The sequence below is a fragment of the Triturus cristatus genome, chromosome 9 (genome assembly GCF_964204655.1).
Source record: "Triturus cristatus chromosome 9, aTriCri1.1, whole genome shotgun sequence".
Lineage (NCBI taxonomy): Eukaryota > Metazoa > Chordata > Amphibia > Caudata > Salamandridae > Triturus > Triturus cristatus.
The window spans coordinates 722,454,288-722,468,718 of record NC_140592.1 but is presented as its reverse complement, the minus strand read 5'-3'; the positions used below and the strand labels follow the sequence as shown (position 1 = coordinate 722,468,718).

The window sequence follows — 14,431 nt, the reverse complement described above, 5'->3', positions numbered from 1 at the left end:
GTTGTCGATAAACACTCATGCTACACAGCATGAGTCCTGTTTAGAAACGATGGTGCTTGAAGCCTGCCTCCCGCCTAATGAAGTGATTTCTTACAGGAAGCAATAAAAAAGCGGTGCAGGGAAATTATTAAACTCTTTTTTTTTTAAATTGGAAAAACTATTACGTACAGTGGAGGCAACCATCATCTTCCAGATTAAAGAAGGCACCCAAAAAAAGACGAAGCTGGGGCGATACACCCTGCCCCCGCCAAACTCCATAACACCCCTAAGCAAAGCCCACGACTGTTTGCTTTCATAATAACGACTTTTTTTTACTAAATAATGGCACACCCAAAAAAAATAGAAATTCCACAATGATATCTATTCATATTAGCATTAACGTATGCATTTATTCATTTATAACTCCAAGATTTTCAAGTACTTGCCAACAGGCTGGGCTGTGATTACAGCAAATGTACCATAGATGTTTTTTAAGGATTTGTCAGTTTTTTAAGTTGTGTCTTTTAGATTTAGAGGGAGTTTGTCCTATCCGTTGGAACTCAGAAAGCTTCTGCAGTTTTCTCCATTAACATTCCTGTTGATTTCAAGAACTGTGTGGGTTGAAAAACATTTTTAAGGTATAATGCTCATGTTTTTGTAGCTGCTGTTTCAAATATAGATGCACGTCCACCACGTTAAAGCCACTTGGCTTTTCTTCCTTTAGTCTGTTCAGTTCTCTGCTCTAAATCCCACATCAACGTACTCTGTAACTCAAAGAAAGAAATTGACAAGTACCAGGAAGAAGCTTAACACATCCATCACATATATTAATAAATTGTTTCTATTTTTATTTTCAGCACCTTCTAAAGCTTGACAACCATTACCAAATTTTTGGTCATTTTTCCGGCGAAGAACAAGACCTCCTTTGCTGCTCTTTCACCCCGGCTACGACCCAGCAAACACCAGAGTTAAAGGTAAGGAAACTGAATCCCGGACTTTAACATTAAAGTTATTGAGAAGTTTGCTGCTCTTAAAGAGAGACGTGCTGATTAAATTTACAAAAAGTAAACAATGTTGAATGCTGCTACTTTGCAACCAGTTTAGTTTGCTAAATAAAAAACATCTGTGAGTGAGGTACTCAGAAATGCATTGTATCTCGAAGTCTGTTATGAAGCTCTGTGGTTATACTGAATAAGCAGCTACCTATGTTATATGACATCTCTTTATTAATGTTATAACTGCACTTTCACAATTGCTTTATTAACCTTCCTGCTTTCTCAAATTTGCTTGAAAATGCACCATTTTTCTTCTCTTTTTTCAAAATATTCACGGGGAGAACCCCCCCGAACCCTCCTTATGGGGGTTCGGGCTCACTCGCTACACTCGCTCGCGACGGTGCAGTATACCAATCATTTTACGCCCACCACTTTCAAATGTCACCAGCCACCCCTGCATACTATTTATTGACAGGTGTGGGCCTGGGTGCAGAATCACACAAGCAGGCCTCCCACCTCACCCTCCACAGCTCCTTATGTTTAGAGAAGGAACCACAATGTAGCCATCTGCATTTGGGCCACCCCCATCTACTGGAAGCCCTGCCCAACCCGGAGATAAAGGCCAGAGTGAAAGGTGATAAGAGTAGAAAGCTTCACTTTAAGCCAGCTGTTTTTGGCAGTGTGCCACTGTTCAACTTGCTTTCCTTTTTCCTCACACTGTATTACATTACTAAAGAGCACATTTGACCCTCTTTCCCCAACCCTTCAAAGCAAGCAAAAAGGGCAAATTAACTGAATGCACGCACCTGCTTACGTGTATAGAGGGTGCATTAATCTGCTTTTTGTGGGTAAAATTGTCTTTGGCAGTGGAGCAACTAGTTTTCGGGGTACAAGAGCTAGTTTTGGAAGTCTATGAAAGCATTGTTTAGTGGATAAAAGAGGCCTTACCTGCAGGTGTTGAAAAGGAACTGGAAAGTGGGTATGTTGCCATTCTATAACCAAAGAGAGTGTGAGTTGAAGAAGTAGCCACTTCATGCACCTCAAATCCCATTCAGGCCTAATGATAGGTCTCCCAGGCCTCCCAGCCACCTTGCACAGCCTTTAAGTTTGTGGTCACATGATTAGTAAACCAAGAGCTTTAATGGCTTCTGTACCTGGTTTCGGATTTTCACCTGGGCCAAGCTTCTCACTGCTTGTAGGGATTCAGGTTTGGCTATTGATTGGTTGCTATGGTCCTTAGTAGACCTAAGGATTGGGGCTTGACTACTGATTGGTTGCTAGAGATAGGTATCTGATTAGTTGCCAGGGTTAGGTTTCCTGGCAGATCTAGGGCTTAGGGCTTGGCTATTGATAGGGTAATAGAGATAGGATTCTGGTTGGTTGCTAGGGTCGTAGTGTAATTAGGGCGTGGGGCTTGGCTACTGATTGGTTGCTAGGGATAGGGTTCCTAATGAACCTAGGGCTTTGGGCTTGGCTACTGATTGGTTGCTAGGGATAGGGTTCTGATTGTTTGCTAGACCTAGGGTTCTTATGAGCTCTAGGATATAGGGCTAAGGTTCTGATTCATCAGGGTTAGGGCTAGGTGTCTCATGGCCCAAGATCACCTCATCATTAAAACTGTTTAACCCTAGGGCTCTGGGCGTCCAGCCCAGGCACCCATGTAAAGGGCTGTAGGTTAAGGGTGTTGCATGTTTGAGCCTTTTAGGGCTGGAAAGGGTCCAGGAACAGAAGCTCTGCATCTCCACCATAAGATATTCAGGTAAGAAACCCCTCAATTACAAAAACGTTATCTGTTCATACTCCCTAAACTCCTCCCATACTAAATGCAAACCCCTTGTATACAATCACTGAGTGACTTTCACTACTAATGGGGACATCAGCCATCTAACGTTAGGAAAACAAAAACAGCCAGAACAGTAACACCACACAACCTATCATAGAAAATATAACAATTCAATATCCAGAACCCAAATAACTCACAAATAAAATGTCAGTTGCCAGAAGGAAACTATAAATATAAGGAAGACGCAAATGCATGATCAGGAGCTACCCAAATTGCACCTTTCCACTGCAAACCCCCACACTCTACCCAAATTACCAAACATAACAGTTACAACACCAATACCCACCACAAATGCCCACACACATCAACATATCTCAAAATTCTCATTTCTCTAATCAAACAATCTCCCTTCCACCTCCACCAAAAGCCACAACCTCAATACATCCCCAAACCAGCCACATCAAACTCCAATATGCCCTCCTACCTCCACCCATTTGACACTACACATCCCTTTTCAAAGAACCAGGACTGAAGAATAAAGAAATGCAACAACTAAAATGCCTACTCTTCAATTGTATGATCCATTAAGGAAAATCACTTTGACATCTTTGACCTATTCTCAGAAACAACACTAGACCTCATTACAGAAACATGGATCAGCGAAGATTCTGCACTTTCATGCCATGAAATCATCCCACTTGATTTTCTCATCATAACAAACATCGTATTATAAAATTGAAAGAGGCTTGGCTGTTATTCATAAAAGAAAATGCTACTAATAGCAACAATTTAAATCGTCAACATGGACTGCTGTGATTCCTTGATGGTAAGATGTAACCCCAATCCAACTATTACTTATTCCTGCCTCTTAATATATAAACCACCAACCAGCAATGCCAACTTTAAAGATGTCTTTCTTGTTACGGAAATGAACACCCATCTGTCCCACCCAAACCTATACAATCTAGGAGACCTCAAATATTGACACGAAGAATCTAACCACAACCACAGCTATCCTTAAGCTGACAATAATTTAATCAAAGCCGCCCACCTATTTTTCATATCTTCTATCAGGCTATCTGCCTCGTCTATAGACCGTATGTTGCGCATTTGATTGTTCCACATAACACGGTGCGTGGCTGGAAATTTTAGTTTAGCCTTAGCTCCTAGGCTATTTAGCTCCCCCATTCTTTTCCCCAGCTCCCATTGCTTTTGGTCTGTTGCATGGCAAACGTCTGATCTAATATTGAACGTCAGTTTCTGAAGTGTTTTGGGGCCATTTTTAAAGTCAGCAAGCAGAATAGTCTCTTTGACTATTGAGCCAGTATGCGTGAAACTTTTAAGTTAAAAGTTTCACGCATAGTGGCTGGCTTCTAGAAGGAGGCAGTAAGATTGTATTTGAAATTGCAATTGCAAGTAGTAGAGGAGTCGGCCTAACGGCTAGGGTGGTGGTGGACCTCGAATCTAGAGAACCGGGTTCGAGTCTCACTCTCGGGCTCTCGGCGTTCGGCAATGACGCTGAACCTCCCCGTGCCGAACAAAAATGAATGTGTCCTCATGTAACACAACTGGTGCTACGTAAAGCGCTCTGATACCCGATTCGGGTCAAGTTATATAAAACTCAATTTAAAAAAAGTACTGGTCATGTCATGTGTAATCAGAGTGCACTGTGTTGTCGATAAACACTCATGCTACACAGCATGAGTCCTGTTTAGAAACGATGGTGCTTGAAGCCTGCCTCCCGCCTAATGAAGTGATTTCTTACAGGAAGCAATAAAAAAGCGGTGCAGGGAAATTATTAAACTCTTTTTTTTTTAAATTGGAAAAACTATTACGTACAGTGGAGGCAACCATCATCTTCCAGATTAAAGAAGGCACCCAAAAAAAGACGAAGCTGGGGCGATACACCCTGCCCCCGCCAAACTCCATAACACCCCTAAGCAAAGCCCACGACTGTTTGCTTTCATAATAACGACTTTTTTTTACTAAATAATGGCACACCCAAAAAAAATAGAAATTCCACAATGATATCTATTCATATTAGCATTAACGTATGCATTTATTCATTTATAACTCCAAGATTTTCAAGTACTTGCCAACAGGCTGGGCTGTGATTACAGCAAATGTACCATAGATGTTTTTTAAGGATTTGTCAGTTTTTTAAGTTGTGTCTTTTAGATTTAGAGGGAGTTTGTCCTATCCGTTGGAACTCAGAAAGCTTCTGCAGTTTTCTCCATTAACATTCCTGTTGATTTCAAGAACTGTGTGGGTTGAAAAACATTTTTAAGGTATAATGCTCATGTTTTTGTAGCTGCTGTTTCAAATATAGATGCACGTCCACCACGTTAAAGCCACTTGGCTTTTCTTCCTTTAGTCTGTTCAGTTCTCTGCTCTAAATCCCACATCAACGTACTCTGTAACTCAAAGAAAGAAATTGACAAGTACCAGGAAGAAGCTTAACACATCCATCACATATATTAATAAATTGTTTCTATTTTTATTTTCAGCACCTTCTAAAGCTTGACAGCAAACACCAGAGTTAAAGGTAAGGAAACTGAATCCCGGACTTTAACATTAAAGTTATTGAGAAGTTTGCTGCTCTTAAAGAGAGACGTGCTGATTAAATTTACAAAAAGTAAACAATGTTGAATGCTGCTACTTTGCAACCAGTTTAGTTTGCTAAATAAAAAACATCTGTGAGTGAGGTACTCAGAAATGCATTGTATCTCGAAGTCTGTTATGAAGCTCTGTGGTTATACTGAATAAGCAGCTACCTATGTTATATGACATCTCTTTATTAATGTTATAACTGCACTTTCACAATTGCTTTATTAACCTTCCTGCTTTCTCAAATTTGCTTGAAAATGCACCATTTTTCTTCTCTTTTTTCAAAATATTCACGGGGAGAACCCCCCCGAACCCTCCTTATGGGGGTTCGGGCTCACTCGCTACACTCGCTCGCGACGGTGCAGTATACCAATCATTTTACGCCCACCACTTTCAAATGTCACCAGCCACCCCTGCATACTATTTATTGACAGGTGTGGGCCTGGGTGCAGAATCACACAAGCAGGCCTCCCACCTCACCCTCCACAGCTCCTTATGTTTAGAGAAGGAACCACAATGTAGCCATCTGCATTTGGGCCACCCCCATCTACTGGAAGCCCTGCCCAACCCGGAGATAAAGGCCAGAGTGAAAGGTGATAAGAGTAGAAAGCTTCACTTTAAGCCAGCTGTTTTTGGCAGTGTGCCACTGTTCAACTTGCTTTCCTTTTTCCTCACACTGTATTACATTACTAAAGAGCACATTTGACCCTCTTTCCCCAACCCTTCAAAGCAAGCAAAAAGGGCAAATTAACTGAATGCACGCACCTGCTTACGTGTATAGAGGGTGCATTAATCTGCTTTTTGTGGGTAAAATTGTCTTTGGCAGTGGAGCAACTAGTTTTCGGGGTACAAGAGCTAGTTTTGGAAGTCTATGAAAGCATTGTTTAGTGGATAAAAGAGGCCTTACCTGCAGGTGTTGAAAAGGAACTGGAAAGTGGGTATGTTGCCATTCTATAACCAAAGAGAGTGTGAGTTGAAGAAGTAGCCACTTCATGCACCTCAAATCCCATTCAGGCCTAATGATAGGTCTCCCAGGCCTCCCAGCCACCTTGCACAGCCTTTAAGTTTGTGGTCACATGATTAGTAAACCAAGAGCTTTAATGGCTTCTGTACCTGGTTTCGGATTTTCACCTGGGCCAAGCTTCTCACTGCTTGTAGGGATTCAGGTTTGGCTATTGATTGGTTGCTATGGTCCTTAGTAGACCTAAGGATTGGGGCTTGACTACTGATTGGTTGCTAGAGATAGGTATCTGATTAGTTGCCAGGGTTAGGTTTCCTGGCAGATCTAGGGCTTAGGGCTTGGCTATTGATAGGGTAATAGAGATAGGATTCTGGTTGGTTGCTAGGGTCGTAGTGTAATTAGGGCGTGGGGCTTGGCTACTGATTGGTTGCTAGGGATAGGGTTCCTAATGAACCTAGGGCTTTGGGCTTGGCTACTGATTGGTTGCTAGGGATAGGGTTCTGATTGTTTGCTAGACCTAGGGTTCTTATGAGCTCTAGGATATAGGGCTAAGGTTCTGATTCATCAGGGTTAGGGCTAGGTGTCTCATGGCCCAAGATCACCTCATCATTAAAACTGTTTAACCCTAGGGCTCTGGGCGTCCAGCCCAGGCACCCATGTAAAGGGCTGTAGGTTAAGGGTGTTGCATGTTTGAGCCTTTTAGGGCTGGAAAGGGTCCAGGAACAGAAGCTCTGCATCTCCACCATAAGATATTCAGGTAAGAAACCCCTCAATTACAAAAACGTTATCTGTTCATACTCCCTAAACTCCTCCCATACTAAATGCAAACCCCTTGTATACAATCACTGAGTGACTTTCACTACTAATGGGGACATCAGCCATCTAACGTTAGGAAAACAAAAACAGCCAGAACAGTAACACCACACAACCTATCATAGAAAATATAACAATTCAATATCCAGAACCCAAATAACTCACAAATAAAATGTCAGTTGCCAGAAGGAAACTATAAATATAAGGAAGACGCAAATGCATGATCAGGAGCTACCCAAATTGCACCTTTCCACTGCAAACCCCCACACTCTACCCAAATTACCAAACATAACAGTTACAACACCAATACCCACCACAAATGCCCACACACATCAACATATCTCAAAATTCTCATTTCTCTAATCAAACAATCTCCCTTCCACCTCCACCAAAAGCCACAACCTCAATACATCCCCAAACCAGCCACATCAAACTCCAATATGCCCTCCTACCTCCACCCATTTGACACTACACATCCCTTTTCAAAGAACCAGGACTGAAGAATAAAGAAATGCAACAACTAAAATGCCTACTCTTCAATTGTATGATCCATTAAGGAAAATCACTTTGACATCTTTGACCTATTCTCAGAAACAACACTAGACCTCATTACAGAAACATGGATCAGCGAAGATTCTGCACTTTCATGCCATGAAATCATCCCACTTGATTTTCTCATCATAACAAACATCGTATTATAAAATTGAAAGAGGCTTGGCTGTTATTCATAAAAGAAAATGCTACTAATAGCAACAATTTAAATCGTCAACATGGACTGCTGTGATTCCTTGATGGTAAGATGTAACCCCAATCCAACTATTACTTATTCCTGCCTCTTAATATATAAACCACCAACCAGCAATGCCAACTTTAAAGATGTCTTTCTTGTTACGGAAATGAACACCCATCTGTCCCACCCAAACCTATACAATCTAGGAGACCTCAAATATTGACACGAAGAATCTAACCACAACCACAGCTATCCTTAAGCTGACAATAATTTAATCAAAGCCGCCCACCTATTTTTCATATCTTCTATCAGGCTATCTGCCTCGTCTATAGACCGTATGTTGCGCATTTGATTGTTCCACATAACACGGTGCGTGGCTGGAAATTTTAGTTTAGCCTTAGCTCCTAGGCTATTTAGCTCCCCCATTCTTTTCCCCAGCTCCCATTGCTTTTGGTCTGTTGCATGGCAAACGTCTGATCTAATATTGAACGTCAGTTTCTGAAGTGTTTTGGGGCCATTTTTAAAGTCAGCAAGCAGAATAGTCTCTTTGACTATTGAGCCAGTATGCGTGAAACTTTTAAGTTAAAAGTTTCACGCATAGTGGCTGGCTTCTAGAAGGAGGCAGTAAGATTGTATTTGAAATTGCAATTGCAAGTAGTAGAGGAGTCGGCCTAACGGCTAGGGTGGTGGTGGACCTCGAATCTAGAGAACCGGGTTCGAGTCTCACTCTCGGGCTCTCGGCGTTCGGCAATGACGCTGAACCTCCCCGTGCCGAACAAAAATGAATGTGTCCTCATGTAACACAACTGGTGCTACGTAAAGCGCTCTGATACCCGATTCGGGTCAAGTTATATAAAACTCAATTTAAAAAAAGTACTGGTCATGTCATGTGTAATCAGAGTGCACTGTGTTGTCGATAAACACTCATGCTACACAGCATGAGTCCTGTTTAGAAACGATGGTGCTTGAAGCCTGCCTCCCGCCTAATGAAGTGATTTCTTACAGGAAGCAATAAAAAAGCGGTGCAGGGAAATTATTAAACTCTTTTTTTTTTAAATTGGAAAAACTATTACGTACAGTGGAGGCAACCATCATCTTCCAGATTAAAGAAGGCACCCAAAAAAAGACGAAGCTGGGGCGATACACCCTGCCCCCGCCAAACTCCATAACACCCCTAAGCAAAGCCCACGACTGTTTGCTTTCATAATAACGACTTTTTTTTACTAAATAATGGCACACCCAAAAAAAATAGAAATTCCACAATGATATCTATTCATATTAGCATTAACGTATGCATTTATTCATTTATAACTCCAAGATTTTCAAGTACTTGCCAACAGGCTGGGCTGTGATTACAGCAAATGTACCATAGATGTTTTTTAAGGATTTGTCAGTTTTTTAAGTTGTGTCTTTTAGATTTAGAGGGAGTTTGTCCTATCCGTTGGAACTCAGAAAGCTTCTGCAGTTTTCTCCATTAACATTCCTGTTGATTTCAAGAACTGTGTGGGTTGAAAAACATTTTTAAGGTATAATGCTCATGTTTTTGTAGCTGCTGTTTCAAATATAGATGCACGTCCACCACGTTAAAGCCACTTGGCTTTTCTTCCTTTAGTCTGTTCAGTTCTCTGCTCTAAATCCCACATCAACGTACTCTGTAACTCAAAGAAAGAAATTGACAAGTACCAGGAAGAAGCTTAACACATCCATCACATATATTAATAAATTGTTTCTATTTTTATTTTCAGCACCTTCTAAAGCTTGACAACCATTACCAAATTTTTGGTCATTTTTCCGGCGAAGAACAAGACCTCCTTTGCTGCTCTTTCACCCCGGCTACGACCCAGCAAACACCAGAGTTAAAGGTAAGGAAACTGAATCCCGGACTTTAACATTAAAGTTATTGAGAAGTTTGCTGCTCTTAAAGAGAGACGTGCTGATTAAATTTACAAAAAGTAAACAATGTTGAATGCTGCTACTTTGCAACCAGTTTAGTTTGCTAAATAAAAAACATCTGTGAGTGAGGTACTCAGAAATGCATTGTATCTCGAAGTCTGTTATGAAGCTCTGTGGTTATACTGAATAAGCAGCTACCTATGTTATATGACATCTCTTTATTAATGTTATAACTGCACTTTCACAATTGCTTTATTAACCTTCCTGCTTTCTCAAATTTGCTTGAAAATGCACCATTTTTCTTCTCTTTTTTCAAAATATTCACGGGGAGAACCCCCCCGAACCCTCCTTATGGGGGTTCGGGCTCACTCGCTACACTCGCTCGCGACGGTGCAGTATACCAATCATTTTACGCCCACCACTTTCAAATGTCACCAGCCACCCCTGCATACTATTTATTGACAGGTGTGGGCCTGGGTGCAGAATCACACAAGCAGGCCTCCCACCTCACCCTCCACAGCTCCTTATGTTTAGAGAAGGAACCACAATGTAGCCATCTGCATTTGGGCCACCCCCATCTACTGGAAGCCCTGCCCAACCCGGAGATAAAGGCCAGAGTGAAAGGTGATAAGAGTAGAAAGCTTCACTTTAAGCCAGCTGTTTTTGGCAGTGTGCCACTGTTCAACTTGCTTTCCTTTTTCCTCACACTGTATTACATTACTAAAGAGCACATTTGACCCTCTTTCCCCAACCCTTCAAAGCAAGCAAAAAGGGCAAATTAACTGAATGCACGCACCTGCTTACGTGTATAGAGGGTGCATTAATCTGCTTTTTGTGGGTAAAATTGTCTTTGGCAGTGGAGCAACTAGTTTTCGGGGTACAAGAGCTAGTTTTGGAAGTCTATGAAAGCATTGTTTAGTGGATAAAAGAGGCCTTACCTGCAGGTGTTGAAAAGGAACTGGAAAGTGGGTATGTTGCCATTCTATAACCAAAGAGAGTGTGAGTTGAAGAAGTAGCCACTTCATGCACCTCAAATCCCATTCAGGCCTAATGATAGGTCTCCCAGGCCTCCCAGCCACCTTGCACAGCCTTTAAGTTTGTGGTCACATGATTAGTAAACCAAGAGCTTTAATGGCTTCTGTACCTGGTTTCGGATTTTCACCTGGGCCAAGCTTCTCACTGCTTGTAGGGATTCAGGTTTGGCTATTGATTGGTTGCTATGGTCCTTAGTAGACCTAAGGATTGGGGCTTGACTACTGATTGGTTGCTAGAGATAGGTATCTGATTAGTTGCCAGGGTTAGGTTTCCTGGCAGATCTAGGGCTTAGGGCTTGGCTATTGATAGGGTAATAGAGATAGGATTCTGGTTGGTTGCTAGGGTCGTAGTGTAATTAGGGCGTGGGGCTTGGCTACTGATTGGTTGCTAGGGATAGGGTTCCTAATGAACCTAGGGCTTTGGGCTTGGCTACTGATTGGTTGCTAGGGATAGGGTTCTGATTGTTTGCTAGACCTAGGGTTCTTATGAGCTCTAGGATATAGGGCTAAGGTTCTGATTCATCAGGGTTAGGGCTAGGTGTCTCATGGCCCAAGATCACCTCATCATTAAAACTGTTTAACCCTAGGGCTCTGGGCGTCCAGCCCAGGCACCCATGTAAAGGGCTGTAGGTTAAGGGTGTTGCATGTTTGAGCCTTTTAGGGCTGGAAAGGGTCCAGGAACAGAAGCTCTGCATCTCCACCATAAGATATTCAGGTAAGAAACCCCTCAATTACAAAAACGTTATCTGTTCATACTCCCTAAACTCCTCCCATACTAAATGCAAACCCCTTGTATACAATCACTGAGTGACTTTCACTACTAATGGGGACATCAGCCATCTAACGTTAGGAAAACAAAAACAGCCAGAACAGTAACACCACACAACCTATCATAGAAAATATAACAATTCAATATCCAGAACCCAAATAACTCACAAATAAAATGTCAGTTGCCAGAAGGAAACTATAAATATAAGGAAGACGCAAATGCATGATCAGGAGCTACCCAAATTGCACCTTTCCACTGCAAACCCCCACACTCTACCCAAATTACCAAACATAACAGTTACAACACCAATACCCACCACAAATGCCCACACACATCAACATATCTCAAAATTCTCATTTCTCTAATCAAACAATCTCCCTTCCACCTCCACCAAAAGCCACAACCTCAATACATCCCCAAACCAGCCACATCAAACTCCAATATGCCCTCCTACCTCCACCCATTTGACACTACACATCCCTTTTCAAAGAACCAGGACTGAAGAATAAAGAAATGCAACAACTAAAATGCCTACTCTTCAATTGTATGATCCATTAAGGAAAATCACTTTGACATCTTTGACCTATTCTCAGAAACAACACTAGACCTCATTACAGAAACATGGATCAGCGAAGATTCTGCACTTTCATGCCATGAAATCATCCCACTTGATTTTCTCATCATAACAAACATCGTATTATAAAATTGAAAGAGGCTTGGCTGTTATTCATAAAAGAAAATGCTACTAATAGCAACAATTTAAATCGTCAACATGGACTGCTGTGATTCCTTGATGGTAAGATGTAACCCCAATCCAACTATTACTTATTCCTGCCTCTTAATATATAAACCACCAACCAGCAATGCCAACTTTAAAGATGTCTTTCTTGTTACGGAAATGAACACCCATCTGTCCCACCCAAACCTATACAATCTAGGAGACCTCAAATATTGACACGAAGAATCTAACCACAACCACAGCTATCCTTAAGCTGACAATAATTTAATCAAAGCCGCCCACCTATTTTTCATATCTTCTATCAGGCTATCTGCCTCGTCTATAGACCGTATGTTGCGCATTTGATTGTTCCACATAACACGGTGCGTGGCTGGAAATTTTAGTTTAGCCTTAGCTCCTAGGCTATTTAGCTCCCCCATTCTTTTCCCCAGCTCCCATTGCTTTTGGTCTGTTGCATGGCAAACGTCTGATCTAATATTGAACGTCAGTTTCTGAAGTGTTTTGGGGCCATTTTTAAAGTCAGCAAGCAGAATAGTCTCTTTGACAGAGTATGATAGGAAATTTACCAACATTTTTCTTGGCTTTTGCCGCTGCAGGTTTCTCTTGAATGGATCCCTATGGACCCGCTGAATCTCCAAATCAAGGTTAATGTCCAGTCTGTCCTTTAAAGCCGTCTCCATTAACAATTTTATCACAAAAGCCTTTATATTTGACCCTTCCTTTGTTTCAGGTATATTAATAATCCGCAGATTATTCCTACAAGAATGATTTTCTGTTCGCTCCATGTCATCTCTAAGGTTGGCATTTTCTTTAACCAGAGCCTCTACTCCTTTGGAGTTTTTTGTTATATAATTTTGCATTGAGCTGACTTCCACCTCCAATTGCCCTGTCCGAGCGACCACATCATCTAATTTTTGCGCAAGCACGGAGCACGAGGCCTGAAATCAGCTTGATTTGCCTCTGAAGTTTCAAATCGCGTTTTAAATTCCTCCCGGAGGCCCATAAGAATGGATGCCAATGGCGTATCTAAGTTTTCTGGGTTGGGTCGAGTTGTTACTGAAGGCTCAGCTTGTGAGGGGCAACTTAACAGGCCTGACAAGTTCTCTTGTTCCGTTTCGGGTCGGTCATCTACCTCATGAGTGGACAGAGCGCTAAACATGTTTTGAGTGGTGTCCTGAAAAAGAATCTCAGCGCCATGTTTGCTCCCTGTTTCACTCCCCATTTGCCCCCCTTTACTAATGCTGCTTTCTAGCAAACTGGGGTTAGCTCCACTCATCTCAGATGTCTCAATGGGTAACATTGACGGCTCCCCTATGCTTCTGTTCCCTGCGACCCCTTTTTCTCTGGAAGCCATGCCGTAAGTTAAGACTTTATAATAAGTTTTTAAGGACGAGGTGACTCTAATTTGCGTAGGGGAGATTTTTTCCCCTCACCCCCGTGGGCTCTTCCCTTGCAGTTTTCAGTTTTGATGGGTGTTTTGCCCTTACCACTCTTGAGGGGATGGTGCTGGCAGTACTGTCTCCCTTTTGGCAGAAAAAGTAAAATCGTCACTTACCCCGTTGAGGCTTCCCAAAGTGCCAAAGGTTCTCGTACGCAGGGCGTATCTTGATATTTTGTCTGAATTACACCGACATTCTCACCAACTTTAGCTGCCGTGACATTGACCTTCTCCATAGGGGGCAACCACTTCCGAGATGAACGCTGTGTGAGTTCTTATAGAACTTCTCCATTGCACTGGGGCTCCCCTCTGCAATACACTCACTGCGGACGCTCCTCCACACCGTGCACGCCGCACTCCGACTGGTGCTGACACCACCAGCGCTGCCCCACAGCATACGTGCTGCTCTAACGTGCCGTAGGAGCCATGGTGCCTGCAACCACATAGACACTCTCTCTCCCCTGGCGCCGAATCCAAGACCATTGATCTCCTGGCCAGAATGCTACAGATCGGCATGTGTGCACTCCAGTATTTTATTTTCATTCATTCTCTAGAAAGTTACGGCCAATTTTGCATTAGCTTGACTACAAACAACTCAATTTTTAATAAAGATGGGTGGAATGGGTGAAGTGAGGGGTAAGAGGGAGGTCGAAACCCATTACATGCACCTTCGTCACCCGGCGGTCCGTG

General features: G+C 42.3%; 1 protein-coding gene across 1 annotated transcript in view; it reads right to left on the bottom strand.

The window, feature by feature from the left end:
- Positions 1-14,178, bottom strand: part of LOC146798603 (muscarinic acetylcholine receptor M1-like) — a 422,152-nt gene extending 407,974 nt beyond the window's left edge. The window contains exon 1 of the mRNA XM_085625907.1: positions 13,859-14,178. The gene's annotated coding sequence lies outside the window, so the exon portion shown is untranslated. The remainder of the gene's footprint in view (positions 1-13,858) is intronic.
- Between the last annotated feature and the right edge of the window lie 253 nt (positions 14,179-14,431).